The sequence below is a fragment of the Neovison vison genome, chromosome 1 (assembly GCF_020171115.1).
Source record: "Neovison vison isolate M4711 chromosome 1, ASM_NN_V1, whole genome shotgun sequence".
Classification (NCBI taxonomy): Eukaryota; Metazoa; Chordata; class Mammalia; order Carnivora; family Mustelidae; genus Neogale; species Neogale vison.
The window spans coordinates 285,772,140-285,785,534 of record NC_058091.1 but is presented as its reverse complement, the minus strand read 5'-3'; the positions used below and the strand labels follow the sequence as shown (position 1 = coordinate 285,785,534).

The following is a 13,395-nucleotide window of genomic DNA, read 5'->3' as shown; positions in this document are numbered from 1 at the left end:
ACCACCTTATTTCAATCCATCCTCCGATATGTGGGCTCTTAAAATAGGGTTGGACCTGCTTTCTGGTTCTTCCTCTACCCTTCTGCACACTGCCATCAAAGCAAATTTTCTAAATTGCTTCTTGCATCATGCTTCTCCTGCATTCAAAATCCTCCAGTAGGTTCACATGTTAGGACAGTAAAAAGTCCCAGCTCCTGTGTTGGGTAGAACCTTGGTAGGATCTGGCTAATCTTACTGAGTGTATTTTCTCCGTTCATTGTCCTGTAAACACACTAGAGTGTTTCCACCTCTGTGTTTGTTTATGTTGTTTCTTCATCCTGGAGTACCTAACTCCCCCTGGACCTGCCCTGTTCTCTCAAGGCCAAGACTGAGCTCCACTTTTGGGAATGCTCTCACGGCACTGGATCCTTACAGATTTTGCATTGCTTGTCACTTGCTTCCTTATATCATGACATATTTTGTCCATTTACATGTCCCACATTTCGCATCTGTGTTATTTTCCTCTACTGGGAGGGACCCCTCCTTCAGAGGCTTCCCTGCCCTGTTTCTCAGCAACCCTCTCCACAGTGCCTGGATGCCAGGCCTGAGGTCAGTGGGATCCTTGAGATCATCTGTATCTAGATTCAAAGCATTTTCCACTGAGGAAAGAACACAGGCTAATTGAAAAGCCTAGTTTTGGAAGTAAGCATGAAGAAAGATAGTTTTTGCCAAAGGCTCCAGAAAGTGTATTGTGCAATAAAATGTGTGGCATGTTTCTCTTTCTCTGTCTTTTGTCTCTGGCTCAATGTTAAAGCTTAGTTCCCCCTTTCTTGTACTGAATCATATTTTTCTATTTCCTTCCAGAATCTGTTTTTTCCTTTAGTCTTTCATCACCCCTAAGCATATGTCCCTAGTCATCTAAGATTCTTGTTCTCTCCCAAGACATCTGAATGAAATTGTTAATTTCATTGTCGAACATTTTCTCTCCTTTCAATTATAACAATTTCCTTTTTAGTTATTTATTCCTTAAACTTCATTTTTATTCATTCATATTTTCTTGCTGGGTCAAGATAGACTTTGTCTCCTTCTCTCTCTCTCTCCCCCACCCTGCCCACCTTCCCCCATCCATTCCTAAATTTTTCCCTGCTAAAGGAATGGACATTTCTATATAAAACACAGGTAAATTCAGGTTAAATGGAGAGATAGCTGCTTCTTCTCCTTCTTGTTCCTGACCAGTCAGTTATAATTTTGTGTTCCTTTTTAATATTGTCTGAAGCTTTATCCAAAATTCAAGATAAGGTTTTATAATAAATTATAGTACTCAGGTCTACTGATACTCAGTTTTCTCACTACATTACCTATTATTTACATATTAGCTTGATTTCTGTTATTAATGACTTGGAGCTATCTGATAATCAATGACTGTTTTGTTTGTTTTTGCCTGTACAATCCTGCCCTTTAAATCTCTTACTTCCGGAGGAAAACGTTGGAGTAGTTTCTTCACACGATATGCAGTAAACCGTACTGTCAGATACGTACAGAAGATGAAGGCTGTTGTCATTTCTAAAATAAATGAATGCCTTTCTTAGCCATGTAATTACATCAACCCTCTTAGACGAAGTGATGATTTCCTTCCTTCTGATTAAAACGAGTTCTTGTCCTAACAGTGGTAATCTCATGGACTCTATTACTCAGCATTATAATAGGGAAGGATAAGCTCAGAATACTTGCTCAACTGTGAGCTCTATTTGACCCGAGACAGTAAGTTAGAAATGAAATGCTTAATATTTAGGTGCGTATTTCTCCTGTCAGGAGTTAGTGGGTTCTTCTCCATGCTTGACTGAGAGCAGAAAGTCAAACCACTTCTACCCTGAAAGATTCCCAGACTGCAAATAAAATCACCAAGGTGAAAATGCTACCTTTGCTCTTTAAAGCATGGTTTGAAACTATGCTTCTATTTCAATTAATTTATTTTTTGCCTTTCCTGCCCTGGATTCACTGCACTGAGACTTTGAATGTATATAGCTGCTTCTTGCAGAGACCTTGGCTTTCTTTAGCTAAGTGGCCTGGACTGTTACTTGAAACATGAGAGGTTTCCATGCATTTTGACGTTCCATAGTATACTTTGTCAGAGAGCAAGCGAGAGTGAGCACAGGCAGACAGGCAGAGTCAGAGGGAGAAGCAGGCTCCCTGCGGAGCAAGGAGCCCGATGTGGGACTCGATTCCAGGACGCTGGGATAATGACCTGAGCCGAAGGCAGCTGCTTAACCAACTGAGCCACCCAGGCGTCCCCATAGTATACTTTGTCTTAGCTTGCTGTCTCTTCAGGAACTGAGCAAGATGAAAATAATATCAATGCTAAATATTGTTTATATTTATTAAGCACTTAATGTGTGCATGTCCAGTTCCACCCATTTTATATAAACTGCCTTGATTCATGTTCACAATAATCCTATGATTGTTATAATATCTGTTTTCAGATGAGGAAGCTGAGACACAGAACTAATTAGCAGTTGGCTCCGAGTAGCCCAGAGCCCCCCCACCCCCACCCTGGGGTAGCTGGGGAAAAACAATAACAACAACAACAACAACAACAACTGGACTACATTTCCTACTACTTCAGCCACTACTTCATAATAAAACTATAGGATAAAAAAGATAAGAATACTTCTATTTGGTGACAGGGATTGCTGGCTAGGTAGAGAGAGGATTGATTTTCCAAAGTTATTAAAAAAGATTTCCGGAGTCCCCAAAATGCTTAGTGAGGTGAGGGAAAAGGATATTTATTTGACACTAAAATTGCATGCCCCGACTTTATCCAAGAACATCAGGGCTTCATGTCAATAGCAGGCAGGTACTATAGAGAAGCATAAATCTTTTGCTTCAGTGAATATGCAGTACCCACCAGGGAACCTAGTAGTGAGATGATATTCTGGGAGTCAGGAGGAGGGTGTGTTGTGAGAAGGGGAGCTTAGGAGAGGGAACAATGAAGGGCTTTATATTAAGCCCATGTTAAAGGAGCACACTGATGCCAGTGTAGTTGGTTGTCATTATCCAGTTGAAATCATTCTTGAAACACACAAGTCATCTTACTACTTGCTTGTGATATGTGCCATAATTTCATATGTCTGAAAACGCAAATCCTAGTTGAGTTCCATTTTCCTTTTTAGGGTCCTATGCATTTTAATGACAGCTGCATGAAGTGGGTAGTGACATCTGTTAATGGAAGCCTAAGTCCAAGGACAAAGTCATCCCTGTGTGTGAATGATGACGAGAAACAGGAATATATAATAAGAATAGCACTTGGGTTTTTAACAAAATAGACTTCCTCTAAAAAGAACAACAAAAAAATAAACAAAACAAAACAACCGCCCCTGCACTAAATGTTCTAAATTATGCAAGAAACATGATTTTACTCTGAACCAATAGAACGAGGTGTATAGAACAATATATAAAATCAATATTTAAAAACTCTTAGATGTCTTTCAATTCTTATAATTCCTGCTTCATATAATTCTGATATTTTCCTTCAACTGGGTCATCCTACTCTCTTCTTAGGAATAGAAACCTCCAGATGATGCTCATTCCCAGAGAAAATTTGTTCAATAGCTTTTCGGTGATGTGCTCGGTAGATGCTTTTCATGCCCTTTACATTTACTACGTTATTCAATCCACACAGCAACCTTACATTATCACTGAAGTGTGGAGAAATTATGTAGTTGGTTCTGGGCCATACAGCTAGTGAAGGGATTTGGACTCTGGCAGTTACACTAAGGAACACAGGTGTGATTTGCTGTCACTCTGCAACTTGAATTCTAGTAACTAGTTCTAGAGCAGAGTTCCAATGAGCTGAGTGTGGGAGTGTCAGGACAAACTCCCATTACTCCACAGAACAAGACAAAGATAATGTACCATCTTGTAATAAGATTGCACTAAGAATATCACTTGTACATTCCAGATGATAAGTCAGGCGGCTTGTAAGTCGAGTTACACCCTCCAGCTATGTCCTTTGGTTTTATCAATATTAAATCACACAGATGGATGACTTTCACAACCTGTTCTTAAGGGGAGGGGATACATTTCAAACATACTTGAGCAGAGGAATTTTCAGGCAAGTATGATTGCCTTATGTGATAGGAAAGAATGAGAGAAATTAAATGTTTTGAGTGTCTCCTGAAAGTACAAGTATATCACTAGGAACTAGCATATAATTTCATTCAGTTCATCAGTCCAAAGTATGAGAAAACTGAGATTCAAGAAGGCTTACTGACTTTCTTAAGAATGCAAAAGGCAAAGTAAGAATATAAACCCAGGCGTTTTGATATTCAGAATCCACACGTATCATCTTGGGTCCCCAAAGATTGCTCTGTTGGATGTAGGATATGGTTTCCAGTTTTAAGGATATATTTGCATTAAGCCATGCAAATTCCTATATTCAAAGAGGCAGACTGTGGTCTGGGGGAAAGATACCTTCTCCTAAAGATCCCTGCAAGGAAATTAATGCCTTCATGGATGGTAGTGCATTCATAGGATGATATGATTTGCTTAAAAAACTGACTGCAAATGAATTTAATGATTCCAGTTTGGGACATGTTAAGTTTGAAATGACAGTGCAATCTATCAACACAGCTGACTAGTAGGCAATGGAGAACAGAGCTCAAGAGTGAAGCCTGGGCTAATTTACACAGTGTATACACAGAGATTTGAATCAGGGAGTGGAGGAGATTTCCTGGGTTGAATACGGAGAAAGAGCCAGGGGCTAAAGAGAGTTCTGCAACTCACCTAAGGGCTAGGAGCTCAGGAAGGAGAGCCCAAGACGGAACCTGGGGAGCACTTGTGAAGGTGTCCAACCTGCAGAACCCCCAGTGTCTCTGAAGACAAAGCAGAGAGACTTTCAAGTAGAAGGAACTACCTATCCCATGGAGTCATAAAGAGAATTTAAGGGGATGAAAGCTGAAAAGGAGTCACGTGACAAAAACATATAGTAAATCGCTGGGGATACGTTAAAAAGAAAAATAAATCCATGTGTTTTATTAATGGAGTTTCTAGACAATGTTCTCAAATCTCAGGCAAAACAAATTTTTCATCATAGATCACCTATTACAAGCAATGGAAATCATACTGAAGAGAGAAAACTTGCTCATGGCAAATTAGGCGTAAGTCACATAATCACCGGAGATGAGCCACATCTCCCGGTAAGCTTGAGGAACGACCAGGAAGCAGCATGTCTGGGGATGCGGTTGGGGAGGGAACGCTGAGGGAGAAGCGTATGAGTCCTGGGAGAGTATTGTATGGACCGGGATCCCATTCGGAATGAGATGGGGGGTTGTTGAACAGGGGAATGATATGATCCAACATGTGTTTCCTCAGGATACATGCAGAGGCTATGTTGGGAATAAAGTGTGTGGAGGGACAGACAAAACAACAAGAAAAGTTCAAAGGCTCCTGGGATCCAGGAGAGGAGACAGATAGTAGTGGCTTGGGCCCTGGTGGTAGAGATACAAGTCAGAGAGCAGATGCATTTTGAAGGTGAAGCCCATAGAGAAAAATACCGGAATAGGAACCGGGAACTACATATGCAAAACTTCTTTTCCTCATATTTTTATTTATTTATTTATTTATTCCGGTAAAAGAAGATGGTTGGAATTAGAAGCAGTGTTAAGATGAATCGTTTTCCAGACTGGGGGAAATCACAGCATATTTGGACAACAGCGAGAGCTGTCGTGGTAAGGAAAAAGTTAAAACAGAGGTGAGTGGCCAGAGTGAGATGTCCTTGAATAGGCCAGAGAGGAAGGGAACTCTGCCAATTGGAAAGAATGGCCTGTTTCTACTCATCAGTCTCTACCCTGGCCTGGTAGTTCCTAGACTTTTCAGGTATGGCTGTCTTTTTAATATTAGCAACTTCCACCGGCTCTCTATGTTAGCAGTTGTACTCTGAGTACTCACAGATGAGGAAAACAATCATAACCATATTATTAATCATAATAGCAGCAAAGTTATATTTCAGGAACAGTGCAGTTATGTGAGAGACATTTGTTGTTTTGTTGCTCTGTTTGGTGCATACTTAGCCTGGTGTCTCCTTTCAAACCCCAAAGATTTCATGCCTACAGCACACAGTTCAGAAAACCTGCTTTAGCAAAACTGCACAACCAACCCCTTGCTTTCTGAATATGCCCCGCGGGCTTGCTATTTCATCCGAGATCCTGTCTTCCACATCCCTTCGGGCATGGTGTGACCCCTCCACACATTTTTCCCAATCATACACTTCACTTCTTTGTGTTCCAATAATTGTTTGTTCTTGTCCTTTAAACTGCTCACTTCATGTGTGTGGTAATTGAATGTACAGTGTATACCTCCGGATACCTGAACCCTGCAAAAATGGGACACAGGCGGGTGTATAGCTATAGCATAACTTCTCTCCTCTATTATCTGAAATTATATCTTGTTCATCTTTGTTTCTCAGCAGTGGACATTTCACTATTGAGTGGAACAGAAATACCTGAAAAACTGGATTCACTTTGTGGTTTTCCGGAGGATAGAATAATTATTAGTGGACAAAATGAGGAATAAGATAGATTTTTTGGCTTATGAAAGGAAAGACTGTATGAAATTTTGAGACCTTAAAAATTGGAAAGACTATTTTTTAAAACAATGAGTTCCAGGTGAGCGAAAACATCCATCATTTTTTTCTCCCAATGGCCATTTAAGCTCTGTGCACTATAAGTGTAGCAGATAGCATCACATTTAGTCTTTATAATAAGCCCACAAAGAAGGCTTTTTAATCATCTCCACTTTACTGGAAGTGGTCAAGGAGCTTGCTTCAGTGTACAGCTTGTAAGTGGCTGTGTTGAAACTCGAGTCTGTATGATCAAGTCGAGATATTTGACTTGGATGCCTTACTGTGCAGGAGGGATGTAGGAGTAGATAAATCTCCAAGGTTATAAAGGAAGATACAACTCTAGGAAAATGCAAGTTATCTAGGTAGCACCCTATGCTTTTATGGTAGTTTAGTAGGCTAGCTTTCCAGAAGAGAGCCATGAAATGAAACACTGAAAAGGAGAACCCCCCCACAGTGGGCTGTCTGAGATCATCCTTTTTTGTTTGTTTGTTTCATGCTCATTTTTGTTCATCCTCATTTTTTCTTAAACCCAAATTACCCTTGATCCAGAATGAGAACAAGTCCAAGTTTACTGATAACCATATTATGATGAGATAAGAATCAAGCGGGCCTGGGAGCCTGGGAGACCCCTCCAAATATTGAGGACACCTCACACCTCACATTTGAGCACTGGACACAACTCTCAGACTATATATTATTAATATTACCATAGTTCTCAATATGCACCTGAGGTATCTAATTCCTTCATCAATTTTATCTCCCTTCTCCTTCATTCTCTTTGAGTCCACATATATTCTGAGACTTTCTTAAATTCTGCTATTTCTGAGTTCTATTGTTTCTTGAGCATAAATAACAAATAAAAGAATCAATATTATCTGATAATGTGTCATTTATGAATATAAGAAAAAATTTTGCATATTTATATAGTAAACATGGGTCCAATCCTTCATCAAAAGTGAATACCATACTTCTGAAAGCCTTTTAATGTTGATGCTTTGTTCAAGAAAATATGTATTTATATGCTTAGATGGGGCAAGGATATTGAATAGGGAAATATCTTATATGCACTCTCTTATCGCATTTCACTATGTTTGCTCTTTTCAGCAAATAATCTAATTTGACATTTAGAAGTTTGGAGCACAGAGGGAGACATTACCACCCTATCCTTCTGTGTTTCTGCTGGTCATTTTGACAGGCCACTCCAGTGTAACTGAAAAAAGCTTTATTTGAGTGAACATCAACTTCACTTTCCATAGAACTATGACCTTAAAACCCAATCTTTTAACTTCCTTTGGGGAGCCATGTGACTGACTGCCTTGTCAGCAAGCTACTTTTCCTGAATCCAAGTTATTTCCTTTCCTACAAAGAAAAATTGCTGTTATCACTTCCAGCCCTTTAGAGATAGCCTTTTTCATGTATAGTATATGCTTTAAAAAAAAAGGATGAATGTCTTTTTGTCTCTTCCTTTTTGCTTATTTGCTCAAAAATTGTTTATCCTAAAGAAAAATGTAAGGATATAAGCACATTTCATGTGTTGTGAAAAAAAAATTAGCAACAGCAGAGATTTCTGATTCAATAGACAGCTAAAATTCTCTAAAACAGCTATTTTAAGGCATTCATTTCAAAATACCTAAAACCCAAGAAAAACATGGTCTGGTTAAAGCCAGCATCACCTTAGTACTTCCTGATTTCTTTATAACCTTTTCTTTAGTTTTTATCCCACAGAACTTTGCTGTAACATTTAACACTGGAAATACTGTCTGGTGTAACATTCCTCTTGCCCTACTTTTGAGTCACTGGTCCCATCTCAATTTCATCTCTTAACGACTTTTTTTGAACCCTTCTTCACTAGCCCTTCTCCTACCTGGCTCGGTCCTTTAAATGCCCTAGCCTTAGCATCCTGCTTTCTTTCTGCATATCCTAACTGGAGATTCTCATAACCACTTGCCCAGCTTCAAGACTCATCTATTCACTGATTTTTTGCCACATTCAGCCTAGACTTCTCTCCTGAACTCCCACCATACTGCCCCCTGGGCAGCTTTTCTTAGATGTCCCACAGTCACCTCAATCCTAGCAATCCTAGTCACCTCCACCTCAAACTGCACCCAGTATCTTAACACCCAGCTCTTCCTGTGTTCCCATCTCAATGAGAATGTTTTTATATGCCCAGCACTAAGCTTAAAATCACTGACTCAACCTCAATTTAATTCTACTATTAAAGATTCTTCCTATCTCCTTCTCTTCCTTCCCCATTGTCATGTACTGAGTTCATGCACTCCCAGCTCTCCTCCAGATGATCACAGCTGTGATCTCCCAAAAATAGTTTCCTATCTCTCCTATGCCGAAGTCAGGCATTTTGTATATCATCCACTTTCTTTTAAACCTTCTATAATTCCTCATTTCATATACAGAAAAATCCCAAGCTCCTTAACAGTTACGACAAAGCCATTTACAATTTAGCTTCAATGGCTCTGCCGGCCATCTTTCCCCACACTCTCCCTACTCACCCAAAGGCATATGCACTAGTCACCACCATCTTTATATCCTTTGTCTTTGCACATGCCATTTTTATCTTTTCTTAAAATGCATTCCACCCCCTCCGTTTTTTACCTGCCTGATTGTGCCATTCGTTTTTCAACAGCCGACTCAAATACCATCTCTTCTTTGAAGTCTACCTGACTTCTCCAGGTGCACGTTCTCTCTCTACTTTTACTGCCCTTAGAGAGAGGTTATGGCAGGGCTTGTTAGCACGGCCCTCTTCCCTTTCCCAGTCCTACCTCTCAGCTCAAAACCCTGGATTTAATCCTAGAATGGGAACACGAGGTGGTGGTGTCCTTGGGATAGACCTCCAAGCAGGTAAGGTGCCAGTTTATGCTTGTCCTGGGTCAAGTGGAGGAGGGCAGAAGGTGAAGATAAACTCATGCCTGATGACTGACTAGACCAAGGCTTCATGTCTGCAAGCAACTGGAAAATGATGGGGCTGCCTCAGATGTCCTGAAGAGAATTAATTCTCAGTATAGTACAATCAGGAAGAATGAGGCAGGAACATAAAAACTTCATAGTTCTTATTGAGTTAACACTGCTTAGTAAATTAGGTACTTATGTAAACCCATTTAAATTTGCAGAAATTCAGCAAGGAAAGAACAAACTTTAATCCCAAACCACTATCAAAGCAAATTTTCCATTACTAATTTATCCTTTGTTGCAAAGAGTGACACTATCACTATATCTCTAGTGAACCCTCTAGATCAAATCATGGTCGGAGGTCCCCATGAAAGACACATAGGAATACACAATCTTGTTCTATTCCAAAGTATGAGTCTTATTCATAATATAAGGATAAAGTAAAGACAGATGGCAGCTCCTACTCAGATCAAAGTTTAGAATGAGTATCTAACCAGTTGCAGAATGATTGGAAACTTGCTGGAATCACTGAGGACCCTGCTGATTAGGAAGTATATTATTGTAAACCAGCCATGTTTGGAAGGAGAGGATATATTTGTTCATCTTCTCTCAAGGGCAGAAATGTAAGATATTTTATTATGTTATAGGATATTAACAGGAATTTCTCCCAAAATTATTCGGAGGGAAGGCTAGACCATTCTTGAACACATGTCTGGTTCTTTCTCTGTATTCTCCATTCTTCTGCTTCTACTGCCTACCTATATATTCCATTCTATATCAATTGTTTGTCAATTATTTTCCTACCAGGCCTGTATTAATTTCATGATAGTCTATTTTCTGAATGATATCTTGCTCTCTCAGATCATTTCCCCATAATCTGTCTAAACACCTGAAGCTTTCCACTATAATGGAATTCCTTGGATGGTATAATATCAGCCTATAAGGTGATTGTACTGCCTATACACTTGGTCAGAGAGACCTTTGATTTTCAACTTCCTCCTGGAAAGATGCCTCTTCTCTGGAATTTCCTATGCTCCAGCCAATTCCCCGTTACCTCCCTCTTCTCCTGGACTCTGGTTTCCTAACTCTTCCTGGAAGCCAACACTTACTACTCTTGGGGGACACTTTGACAATGATGTAGAAACAATAGTCACGGAAATGTATAGGAGATACACCAATAATGTCAAATGTAGCTCCACCAGGTTCTGAACGTAAGGGTTCTGCCAACACTAGAAGGAACCAAGCAATTGAGGTAGGTGAGCATAAAGATTGCCTAAAATACCAGTAGTCGTTTAATTCTTAACATTGTGTGATTTCACGTAGGACTTCAAATGACCCAACATGAAGGAGAACAGAGACTATTTCTAATAATAAGCAGTTAAGTTGGCTTCCTTACCTTCCTTCCCCTCCATTTATAAATGGGCTCAAGTAATTTGAAAACCGGAATTACCAAACAAACCAGTACTCTGGGTGCATGGAAATACCTTTTATGGTAAGAGTGATAAATTTTGCTGAGGTTGTTATAATGGCTCTTTTTTATACCCCGGAAGTTCTAGTTTAAACATCTTACTTCCACCGGAGATCTGGGGTTGCAATATACTGTCTGAGATATGCTTCATTACTTGATGATGAAAGTAATTGTGGAATGCTGTTATGCTTTGCAGGCTGCCGGCAACTTGTACAAATATCTAAGACTCCTTTTTTTCCCCTTTTGATTTAAAATATCACATATAAGTCTTTGTATTAAAAATCAGAGGTATAAAAGCTGCTGACGTCTGTAAATATTTCGTCCTGTAGGTACTCCCTGGTCTGCAAAGCGCCCCGTAGGGAATGTTGACTGGATATCAGACATGGCCTCGGGAGAGGAGGAACCACCCATTTCTTTATCATAACAGCTCCCCCTGCTGCTTCCAAGCGAAGTCTTCCTGATTGTTTGCCATTTTCCTTTCAACTTTTGAGGGACTCTGGAAACATGGCTGGAAAACATTATCCTCAACTGAACCGTGGCCAGGAAAGTCTCAGGAGGGAATTCTTTCCTGACATAAAATTAAACCTGGCTTCAGCATATCTTAGGGGGAAAAAGGAGGAAAACTTACTGTTGATGTTTCTTGGCTTGGTTTTCTCTCTGTTCTTAAAGCAACATTATTTTAAAAATCTGTAACAAAATCTGTCATCTGCCAAGTCAGTCCAAGCATCCCAGCGGCTCACAGCTCAGGTTTCTCTGTCTTGCCCTGTTCTATTGCCTTACTCCACACACACTTTGAAAATTTATTCACACACAGATGCTTTTTCACTTACCTGCAGTAGAAGTGTTAGCACTCTCACTCTCTCTGTCTCTCTGTTGTGGAAGGGATCCTGGTGCCCAAAGTTCCACAGAATCCTAGGCACTGTGGCACCAGCGGGGTGGTGGGGCTTCCAAGTCACGGTAACCAGGCCTCCCGGTGACTTCTCCTCCAGTCTCAAACTTCAGGAGTGGCTCTGGAGCAGTTGACCCCAGGCAATGTATTTTCAGGTCTAACGAGATGCACTGTTTACTTGGAAAAGAAAATCTGGAAGCTGTGGTTGGCGGCCTTTGCCTCTCTGTGTCTGAGGTAGACAGTTACTATGTGACCTGATGTCCCTGGTAAGAAGATGAGAGGTTATTTATTCACCCAAGAGTCAGATGTTAGAACTGAGTCAGAAGGAAATTAAAAAGAAAGAAAGAAAGAAAAGAAATAATTGTCTCCACCAGAGCACTGATGATTCTGCTGGTGAAAGATGTCTTGTATCTCAAGAAGAGGCCAGACACACTTGCCAGATCAGTGCTGGTTTGGGGTCACCCCCCTTTCTCTGACATGACCTTCTTTTTTGATTCCCATGAAACACAGTAACTTAGAAACAGTTTGTCCATGGGTGTGGAGGAAGCAGAGCAAGTGAATCGACACTGTTGAGAAATTCTCTAGAAATTTCTAGACAATCTAGAAATTTCTAGAATTTTGCTCTCTTGGATATTCAGACATTGCTCTCCGGCTCTGAATCCACTACTCACATTAACATGCACTTACAGCATTGAAGAATGCTGTGTGGGTCTATCTCGTCAATCTACACCTTGTGCAGACCAGGACACAATGTGGGACACACTCCTCAGGCCGTGGTGGGGCATGGTTGAGCTAGGCCACAAACACACTGAGCACTTGCTTATTGATCTGGTTGAAGATCTGCTCCTAAATGGCCATTGTTTAAGATTATCTCTTATCACTGGCTGATAGGATAGACCGCTTTTCTGGAGGTGAAGGTATTCTCTGTCTAAGGCATATATTTACAATCAAAGTATTTCACGACAGGAGAGTAAAGTAACATTTTACAGTGGGTACATTTTTAAAGGGAACAGCTAGCCAGTTATATCACGGGGTTGTAAGGATGGGGGTCACAGTTGTGATGGCAAGGCTGATCCTTTGCCGTAGGTGGGCTGAAGCAGAAGAGTCAGGCCGGAGGCAGCAGGTGTTGCCTGGGAGAGTCTGGGAGGATCCAGTCAGAGTCATGGCAGGGAGACCTGGCCACCTCGGGGGACAAAATGAGAGCACTGTGGGCTAGGGCCTGGTTGATGGGGATGGAAACTGTAGAATCCTAGAAGCACAGAGGTAGGGGGAGGAGAGTGGGCTCTGAAGTGAAATTTAACTTCTCTCTCCTAGTTTTCTGAGGCTTAATCTGAGAATTGGCCCCGCCTTCTCTTGTTCCTCCTCCTGACAAGTGATTTTCTTCTTCATCTGTTTGTGGAGGTCTCAGAATAAACTAGGGAGCTGGGTCCTGGAGCAGAGGGCCGCATCAATCCTATCCACCATCACTGGATCCTGCCTGGTATCTTCTCCCATCTGCCCCAGGGCGATACTCTTCTCTGCACACTCCAATTCTAC

The 13,395-nt window shown here is 40.8% G+C and overlaps 1 protein-coding gene across 1 annotated transcript in view; it reads right to left on the bottom strand.

Annotated features, from left to right (window-relative positions):
* DAB2 (DAB adaptor protein 2) overlaps positions 1 to 12,100 on the bottom strand; it is a 162,152-nt gene extending 150,052 nt beyond the window's left edge. The window contains exon 1 of the mRNA XM_044232504.1: positions 11,801 to 12,100. The gene's annotated coding sequence lies outside the window, so the exon portion shown is untranslated. The remainder of the gene's footprint in view (positions 1 to 11,800) is intronic.
* Positions 12,101 to 13,395: the final 1,295 nt, after the last annotated feature.